The sequence below is a fragment of the Humulus lupulus genome, chromosome 3 (assembly GCF_963169125.1).
Source record: "Humulus lupulus chromosome 3, drHumLupu1.1, whole genome shotgun sequence".
Taxonomy (NCBI): Eukaryota; Viridiplantae; Streptophyta; class Magnoliopsida; order Rosales; family Cannabaceae; genus Humulus; species Humulus lupulus.
Genome location: NC_084795.1, coordinates 144,583,824 through 144,594,509, shown reverse-complemented (window position 1 = coordinate 144,594,509; position 10,686 = coordinate 144,583,824). Strand labels below are relative to the sequence as shown.

The following is a 10,686-nucleotide window of genomic DNA, read 5'->3' as shown; positions in this document are numbered from 1 at the left end:
CATCTTTTTCTTGAGAGTTTTAACCATACTTGTCAACATGTATTACCATGACTTGTTGTTAGCCGCGTGCTAACGGTCGTATTTGTCTCTTACTGACTTGGTAGCTCCTTCAGCTAGAACTTCCGGGGATTCCTCAGTCATGACGAACATGGAGTTGCCAACAATCAACACAATGTTGATGTTTTGATTCAACTTAAGGAAGTTTTCTCCAGTGAGTTTCTCCATTGAAAGTTGAGAAAGGATTGGAGTAGACATAACTATAATTAAAACTACAAATTATCAATAAAATAGAAATGAACCACGTTTGCTCAATGAAAGTTCTATTCACATAAATTATAAGAAATAGCACAACATGTACCAAATATATGTAAGATATGGGAAAAAAAATACCAAATACAATCATATTTCTATTTCTTTAGGTTTTTAACTTATCTATGATATCCTTGTCCCATTTGAAGAGAGGAAAAAAATATCATTAGTTAAATAGAGTTGTAAACTAATTTATTAACAACCTGATATTCGATCAAACTAAGAAAACAAAATAATATTCTATTTGACTAATCATAGATTTAATCCTAGCAGTCACCATTTGGGTGAGTCTATTAGAATTTGACGTATAATTATCTATCTTTAGAAATCTAACATTGTCAAAATAACTAATCAATACATTCCATAGGGGGACGAATCAAAGCGTCTCGAGGCCCCATTAAGCTGTCGACCTTGTTAAACTAATGGTGAAGATCGAATATAATTCTTAAAACAAGGTCATTATATAATTAAGTATTTTTATTATCATTTTTTTAAAAATAAATGACTAAGGTTCTTCAAAAAATTAATTTGTAAAATAAAGTTTAAAACCAACGTCCTATAATTTTCTATTAATTCTAAAGTGTCACATTGAAACAAATTCAATTAAATTAGAATTTGTTGCTAATCAATTATTAAGTTCAACTATCAAGAAAAAATAAACCTAAGACAATTAAGTTCAACTCAGGCAAATGGGCCTTAACAATTAAGTTTGCATGGAAGAGGGTTAGGTTCAGTATGTTGTACCTACTACTAAGGCCTCCTAACTTCCACATAAGGCCCAAAAGATATGAATTTAAACTTTCATTTTATTAATTGTTAGTGATTGATTATGCCCACTTAATTTAAACTAAATTTAATATCTATAGGATATATAGCAGATTTTATAGAGTAATTGCACAAAATATTTAAGAGATATTAAGATAATAATAAAACTAATTTCTATTATTTTGCAAAAATAATTAATATTATCATTATTATGATAGCCAAAATATCTTATTTCTTTTTTAAAACTGATCTATTTTCAATTTCAAAATTAGATATTTACCATAACTATAAAAATCAATATCTAATTTTAGAATAAAAATATTCAATTTTCTCAATATGGTTATAAAAGAAGATATTTTGACAATTTAAATTAATGAATTAATTAAACGATAATAATTAAAATTAAGATTAAGATATTTTTGGCAATTTAGTATGCACCAAGGTGCAGCAGAACGCTACACAGGGACGTCATACGCAGCCTGGGAGGTAAGCCTCCTTGCCACGCACACCCCACCAAGTCGCGCCTCGCCATAGCCGCGCCACCCACGCACGTACGCCCAAGCCACCAGGCACGCCAGCCACGCACCACACGCAGGTGCCCAAGCCCAGGCACTCCAAGCATGCACCACTCGGCCATCCAAAATTTTCAGGCCAAAAAAATGTCCAATTTAATTTTTTTTTGCAATTTTTCACCTAAAATCGTACACTAATTATTTTATAAAAAATAAAATAGTAAGAAAAGTAACTGACATTCCTAAAATAAAAAAAATTGCAACAATTATACATAAATAAAATATGCTTCATGCTAAAACAAAATCAAATCAATTATGCTAAACATATCTAAAAATTCATTAAACATATTCATGCATGAAAATATTGATAAAAAAACCTAGAAACATGTTTCTAATGAATTTTAACACCCTTTCTTGCCAACATTACACCACTTCACCACAAACCTGAAACACACGAAAACAAGCATAAGACCACACAAAACACACCTAGACACCTAACTAAAAACACAAAATGGCTCTCTAAAGTGAAAAAAAAATTCACTTATCATGACCGCTCCTTTAGAAAGACCGAAATTCCCTCCCATTTTGTTTCACTCCAAGCCAAGCTTTTAAATAAATCTACTTATTCATCAAGGCTAGAATGGTAGTTTTGTAAAGAAGTAATTTCCTATAGTTTTCAACTAAGGAACTTATGATTTTTAATTTAATAGAATGTCATACAAAAAATCTTTGACGACATTAGTCTTACTAAATAAATATTACGTAATTTTTCTTATGTAATTTTCTTTGGTCTTAATTCCACCTTAAGTAGGATTAGGTATTTTCCCATAGCTCCCTCATATTGAATATTCCTTGAAAATCCATTAAAATTATTTTTTTTCCCTTATTCATTTTTATTTTATGCTCAACTTAATTTTTCTTTTGCCATAAATATTGGAGAATATTTTAGATCCGAGATTTTGACCCGATAAGGGATTTTTGACTTGGTCCGCGACCGCATTCTTAGTTTGATTGCATAACCAAACTTAACATATAATAACTAATATTTAAACATATAAATTACATACAAGACATACCATATTTATTACAAGTGTCAAAATACTTGGAAATAAAATTTCCGATAATAAAATTTCCTATAAATCCGAATTCGACCCGGTGCCCTAAACACAGGGCATTACAATACCTACAATTTATAGAAGTTTCATCCTCGAAACTTAAAACTATTTTTGGTATAATTCTTTCATCTTCCCCTCGGTATCCAAGGTTGGTTCTCTTACTCTGTGGTTGCACCACTATACCTTAACCAAGGGAATAATCTTATTGCGTAACACCTTGTCTTTCCGATCCAAAAGCATAATCAACTTTTCCTTGTAGCATAGCTTTCGATCTACATCCAATTTTTCGTAACTGAGTACATGAATAGGATCTTCCAAATACGTAATGCACCCGAGCTAAAGAGGGTGGAAGATATAATCGGTAAGCTATTTCTTGTTTCTTTCAAGTATTTCGAACAGTCCAACCAATCTCGGACATAGTTTCCCTTTCCTTCCAAACCGCAAGGCTCCCCTCAAAAGGATACCTTCATGAATACTTTATATCTGACCTCAAACACTAAAGATATTTGACATCGATTTGCAATTTGTGCTGTCGGTCAACTGAGGTCTGTAATCTCTCTCGTATCTTCTTGATGTCCTCCGTACTTGATCGACTTCGCCCGGTCCCAATAATTGTCTCTCACCCACTTCATGCGAATAATTTGGGGATCGAAACTTTCTCCCGAAGAGGGCTTCATATTGCGCCATCTTAATGGCGTCATGGTAACTATTGTTATAAGAAAACTCCATCAACGGTAGCTTTGCATTCCATGATCATGAAAAATAGAGCTCACAGATTCTCATCATATTTTCCAATGTTTGGATAGTTCGTTTGCTTTGACCAACAGTTTGGGGATGAAAGGCAGTACTAAACTTAAGTTGGGTCCCCAAATCTTCTTGCATCATTTTTTAAAATACTGAATTAAATCTTCCATCTCGATCCGATCCTATAGATGTCGGTACTCCAATTAATTGCACGATCTCTGCAATATACAAATTTGTTAGTTTATCTGCAGAGTATGTCTTAATTGACAGAAGTGTGTTGACTTGTTCAGTCTATCGACAATGATCCAAATGGTGTCTTCCCTTTTGGGGTCGTGGGCAGGCTAGTGACAAAGTCCATCTTGACCATCTCCCATTTCCATTTTGGAATCTCTAATGGTTGTAGCAACCTCGCTGGTTGTTGATGCTCTGCCTTTTTTTGTTGACACGTTAGGACGTACGTGGTATCACGGTGCATTGCGTAGGGGCACCATGTGGTTCATAGAAGATTTGCTTCTCGATTTTTGCATCATTGGGAACGCAAATCCTGCCTTTAAACCATAACACCCCATCTACCAATATGCGAAACCGCAGTCACATTTCCTTCCTCAATTCGTGTTTGATCTACTCACATGAAGGCTCAAATAGTTGCCCTCCTTGTATGGCTTCCATGATGGTGGGTTGCACCGAAAGGTTCGCTAATCTACCTACTATCACCTCGAGATCCAATGTAGAGATGTCAGTTTGCAAATCTAACAGAATTTCCAGTTTCATCATCACATACACCATCGGTTTCCAACTCAAAGCATTTGTCACCTTATAGGCCATTCCAAGATGATATAGAATATCGCAATCATAATCATTGAATAATTCTAACCATCGATGCTACCTCTGTTATGATTAATGCCCTAAAAGCATGTAAATTCATTTTATTGGTTTTAAATAAAAGTACAATTTTATTATATTTGAATGTTATAATTATTGTTTGAAATAATTATATAATAATATCAAGAAATTTTCCTATTCATTCATGAGAATATGATCTTGTATTAGTACGAGAGAATTAAGATCATATATAATGAATAAAATAGTCAGTAACATATTAAAGTAAGGAATCTTTAATGAATGGTTACTAGTACAGTTTACTAAGCATAAGAGATGCAAGTGATCTAGATTCCGATTACTAATGTGGATAGACATCTTACTAAAGGTGTTGTATATAATAGAGATCATATATGATAGGACCGATGAGAATTAATTATCTTTATAAACTTGTCGTTTGACGTAAAGATTTAATTCTTATCATAATAGATGATCATTTGTAGATCAGTCTAAATCCTGAGTATTCATGAACTCATATTTATGTTTTTTGGATCTTTTGATTCACTCATTAAGGTCTCTTAGAATAATGAGGCTAATGAGTTTTGTTTTGGAGATTCAATATCATGGATGGTTGGGAACATGAATTACAATAATGGAATCCATGCTTTCGAAATGGATCGAATATTGGTTCCCTTAAGGAATAATTCAAGAACTGAATATTTATTGAGATCAAATCTATAATAAGATTATAGATTAATTATTCGCTACTGAATTAATTGTACTTAAGGATCAAGAGGTAATTAGAAGGGTAACACAATAATTTTGATGAACTCTAATTAATGAACCAATAATGGAGGACAGAACTACGTATATTGACTATATCAATGGAATACTAGAGAAAACTATGTATATATAATTCTATAAATATGTAGAGTGCAATTTCATATTTTTAGTGGAGTAATCATGGAATTAATAAATAAGAGTATTAGATGAAAAAGTTAATTAATAATCTCGTTTACTAGGGCTTCTTATTATAGGTCTATGGTCCCCAGATCACCTATGTCCTACACTGTCAAGGGTAAGGATGTCAAAAGAAAGATTAGTACAGATAAAGGAGTAAATTGCAAAGGAATTAATTCTCTAAGGCAAGGAAATAATTATGTGATAACCAGACCTCATGTTGCCTTTTCTGCTTTCCCCAGCTCCATTTTTTAGAAGTGGGAAGCTCCAGTTGTTCAAGATGACCCTATTCCTTCGGATGCCAATTCCGAGGAATAGGCGCACGAAGTATCTTTAACCCAGCTTTTGTTCTGTACTTAATATTTTGTACTTCATTTCTGTTTTTGTTGGTCCTGTTGTTTCCTTTTATTCGTCTCTTATTTATTTTTTGTTCTTTTTTGTCCTGCTGTGTTTAGTGTCATTGTCTTGTTGTTTGGTTGATCTTTCGAATAAAATCTTTGCTTTTGTTCGTGTTAACTAGGGGGCTCGATGATGATCTTGAAAAACTACAAAATTATAATAAATCTAAGTTGAAACTGAATGTCATTCTTGCTTGAGTTTTAAACTAAATTCTTTGGATGTGAATGTTGCTAGCAATTGATTGCTGAGTGTATTTTTCTTTTTAGAGTGTGCATAGCTTGATTAAACATTTTTTACAACCTAGAAAGAGCTAGTTTCTTGTGAGAGCTTAAGTTTCTATAATTACTTAGTGATTTTCTTGAGGCGAAATCCTAGACACCACCACACCGGTGACATGATTTACGCCATCCTTGGACGGTTTGAGCCTTTGAAGCCTACATTTTATGCATTTTTCGCACCAGTCACCCTGTTGAGCATAATTGTCACTTTTCTTTCTTACCCAGTCATTACCCTAGCTAGATATAACAACTTCCTTTCACCATACCCCTTTAGCACTTTGATCTTCATAGGATTGATTTATTGTTGCAATTTGGGGGGGTTGAGAGGAGTGCGAGAGGCATTTGGGTGAGAGTTTTAATTTTCTTCTTTTGCTTGTTTTCACCATATGGGACAATGTTCATTTTAAGTTTGGGGGGAGAATGTATTATCATTTATCTTGTTCTCTTGCCGTAGAGCTATTTTTTTTCATTCTAAAAAAATATCATAGAAAATTCAAAAGTAAAAATTAAAGAGTGCACTCCCTTGCATCAAAGTTAAAAAAAAAAATCAAAAAACAAAAAGAAAACAAAAAAAATATATGTAAATAAGTTTGGGGGTGTAACTCTTCAAATAAACGAAAAGTTTGTTTTAGTTTTTGTCATTGTATGTTAGTAATAAAGGCTAGTGGCAAGAGTTATATTTTGTTGTGGGATGTTCTTTTGGGAAATTAATGTGTGCATTGATTTAGGTCTTAGAAAGATTGAGGCGCTTAATGTGATTTGAACCAAAATTATTCTCTCTTATCCTACCTTCACCCTAGCCTATCATTACAAGCTTGATAAAGTCCTATTGATCATTGGTGTGGTGTTTGTCAACATTAGTGACGAGGGAATCACTAAGTAACTTATTGAGGCATTATTTAAGCTTTAGGAGCAAGGTCTAGCATGACTTTTGGTGATTGAAAATGTTTATGAAAAGCTATGCATGCATTAAAGGATGAAACACTTGATATATATTTTGGTAGCATCTCTTATTCAAAATAAAATTCCCGAGAGCCTTCCCCTTTTTAACATTAGCAAAGCTAAGTTTATCCGCTCTTGTTGGGTCTAGTCCTTGTTGTTTTCTTTTTCCTTTTGTTGTTTATTTTGTGTCTTTTGTTATCTCTTTAGATTCATCACTTGAGGATGAGTAAGGTCATAAGTTTGGGGGTGTGATAACTCTTGAATAAAGAGTTATTTCATGTACTTTCGAACTTATATATGTGAAAAAAATTGTTGGTGATGATAGTTTATTATTAGCTTTTGTAACTAATTTTTGTGTTTTTATGATTTTAGTTAAGTTTAGTTATTTTTGTAGTTTTTAATAGCTAATGGGTTGAAGACAATAGTTTCATGAATAGATATTTGTATAAAGAATGACCTAACATGTGAAACTATCTAAATTAAAATTTGATTGCTGAATTAGTAGGTTTGTAGCTGCAAAGCAGATTTTCCTGAAGCATTTTGATCAGGTTGTTTTTGGACACCTAAGCGTACTTGGAAATTCAGTGGGTGAGCTGGAATGGTGGCTGAGGTGGCAAGTACAGAAAGCATGAGTCAAAAATTGGAAGTAAATGTCAAAGGAAAGAAAGAGGTGACCCACGTATATACCAAAAGGAGGGGAAATATTATACTTGTATGCCCTTATTGGGAAACCTAGAGGTACAAGAGAAGCATCAGCCGCATATTGAGTGGGTCTACAATTTTTGGGAAAGAAAAAGAAAGAAAGATAGGAGGAAAAACCAGAAATCACACAAGAAAAGGAGGGGGACGCATAAAAGAGCTCAAGCATCATTTAGATTTGTTCTTTCTCCTATTTCTAAACTTCATCTTATATTTTCTAGTTTGATTTCTACTCTGAATATTTATGGGTTGTATTGAAATTGGATTAATTCTCTTTAATTGAACCATGAACTAATTTTTGTGTGGCTTGAATTGTTGTGAACCATATGTTATAGTGTAGTAATTTCTTGTGCCTCATTTTAGTGAAATCTCTCTTGTTCATTCAAGTGTGCTTATTGTTAATTTCTTACTGATGTTTGGCCAGCAATGGCGAGATGGATTAATTATGTTTGATGCTGGAAGGACTAAATATAATGGAGAGAACTTGGATGACACAAGTCATAATCTAGGTTAAGTTATGTTAGTAAGTAACATAGGGGTGTGTTATTTTCCTTGTGTAACTTTTGAGAATGGAACCTTGAATTTGCATTCTTAAATCTGATTTGGCATAGGAATATGTTTAATTAGGTAAAAGAATTAATATGATAAAATTTTGGAATGTTTTATGAATGTTTAGTGAATTCTTGTTAACGTTTGAGTTTTGCTAAAATATTGTTGCCGCAATCTGTTCAGGATAACTTACATGGGGAAAATCAGTAATTCAAGTCCATTTTACGATCCACATATTTCTTTCAAATTTTTTGGTGTAGTTCAGTTTTAATTTCAGTATTTCCATCTCTTTAATATTTTGATTAGTTTATAAGCAACCCATTTGATTGTTAATACTTTTAAGTTGTTTAGTAATTGTTTTGCTTATTTTTCTATTTTGTGATCCATGTGGAGACGATCTACTTATCACTGTATTACTAGTGTGATTACTTGCACTTGCGTATTTAAAGCAATTAAAATTTATCACAACATGTTTTTGTCGCCATTGCCGGGGATTGGAATTAGAAATTTTTGTAATATCAATTACTTGCAATTTAATTTTTTTCATTGTTGTTCTTGTGTTTTCTAAGGTGGTCTACCGTATGAACGAGCTAGATGACATTGAACTAGCTCCTATTGACCCTGAGATTGAACGAACAGTCAGAAGAAGACTACAGGAACAACGGGCTCAAAATCGCCTTAATATGGCTGAAGAAGTTTAAGGAGTTGAGGGTGCTAATAACATTACTTATGCGATTGATATGGCTAATGATAGAGAGAGAACCATAAGGGAGTATGTTGCCCCCATGTTCAATGAGCTCAATCTGGGCATTGTTAGGCCTGAAATTCATGCACCCAAATTTGAGTTAAAGTCTGTGATGTTCAAAATGTGGCAAATAGTGGGTCAATTTAGTGGGCTACCTACTGAGGATCCTCATCTTCATCTTCATTCATTTTTGGAGGTGAGTGATTCTTTCAAGCTAGAAGGAGTGAGTGACGAGGCCCTAAGGTTGAAATTGTTCCCTTTCTCTTTGAGGGATCGAGCTAGAGCGTGGCTAAACACCTTTCCTCTCGACTCGGTGACTACATGGAATGAGTTGGCTGAAAAATTCTTGATGAAGTACTTTCCTCCTACCAAAAATTCCAAGTTTTGCAATGAAATCATGTCTTTTCAGCCACTTGAAGATGAATCCTTTTGTGAAGCTTGGGAGAGATTCAAAGAGTTATTGAGAAAGTGTCCACACCATGGGATTCCGCATTGTATGCAAATGAAAACATTCTATAAAGGGCTCAATTCTTCCACTGGCATGGTGTTGGATGCTTTAGCTAATGGGGCTATTCTATCTAAGTCCTACAATGAAGCCTATGAGATTTTGGAAAGCATGGCGAGCAACAATTACCAATGGTCCAATGCTAGAGCCTCAATAAGTCAAAAAGTAGCTGGTATACTTCAAGTGGATGCATTGATAGCTTTGACCGCTTAAGTTTCATCAATGACTAACCTTCTCAAGAACATGAGTTTAGGGGGAATGGTACAACCAGCTACTATGGGACAAGTTTTTGATGTGTCTTGTGTTTATTGTGGAGATGGGCACATATTTGAGATTTGTCCTTCGAATCCCGCTTCGGTTTGTTATGTGGGGAATCAAAATGCCAACTGTAATAACCCATATTCAAACTCTTATAATCTGGGGTGGAGGAAGCATCCAAATTTCTCATGGGTGAGTCAAGGAGCTAGTTCAAGTGGAGCACCAATGCAAAACAAGCCTACATATCTGTAATGGCCCGAATTCTCCGATATGGTTTAGTGGCGGTTTAGTAGGCCGGGAGGGCCGTAATTGTTTAATTATGCCATTAAATGAATATATCCATGTTTATGTGAATTATATTATGATATATGCATGCATGTGAGTCCACACTTGATATATTATGCTGTTTTGATAATTTGGCCCTTGAGGGTAAATTTGTGTATTTGGGTGCATGATGTGATTTGTGAATGAGATTCCATTATTATGGAGATATATTCGAGCTATTCGGCATGAGATGGTCATTTTTAGTGGATTAGCGGTTTTTTCATAACGGGGTCAATTTTGGGATAATAGAAATGTTTATTTGATGATAAATTGGGAATATTTGAGATCAGGGTGAAATTCTGGAGGTTTTGACTATAATGTCCCCGGGGGTGTTTTCGGGACCCCGAGCATTAGGTTTTATTTGAGGTTACTTAAGCTTGAATTAGCTGTCAGATAGAACGTACGATAAGAAAACCTCTCGTTCTCCTTCGTTAGTTCATTTTTGTCACCCGAAGCATATTTGAAGAAATCTTGAGTTCTAGGAGTCAGAATCAAGTGAGGATCGAGGCATAGCGATCCTAGGAAAGATTAGAAGCTTCTTGACCGAAGGATTTGACAGAAAACAACCTAATCGAAGGTAATCTAAGTTTAAAGTTTTGAGTTTTTTAGAGTTTCTAAGCTTTGAATTGGACTTTGTGAATTGTTGGGTTTTCGATTCGTTTAAACCTTGGGTTTTGAGGGTTTTGGTGCATTGGGAAGTTTGGGAACCTTGTTTTGATGATTGGGGAATGTTTAGGTATGTTTTTGGAGGTTTTGAGAGCTT

General features: G+C 34.1%; 1 non-coding gene across 1 annotated transcript; it reads right to left on the bottom strand.

The window, feature by feature from the left end:
- Window positions 1-9,215: 9,215 nt before the first annotated feature.
- Window positions 9,216-9,322, bottom strand: LOC133828170 (small nucleolar RNA R71). Its single transcript, XR_009890806.1, has one exon. It is a non-coding gene; the product is annotated as a small nucleolar RNA R71 (small nucleolar RNA).
- Between the last annotated feature and the right edge of the window lie 1,364 nt (window positions 9,323-10,686).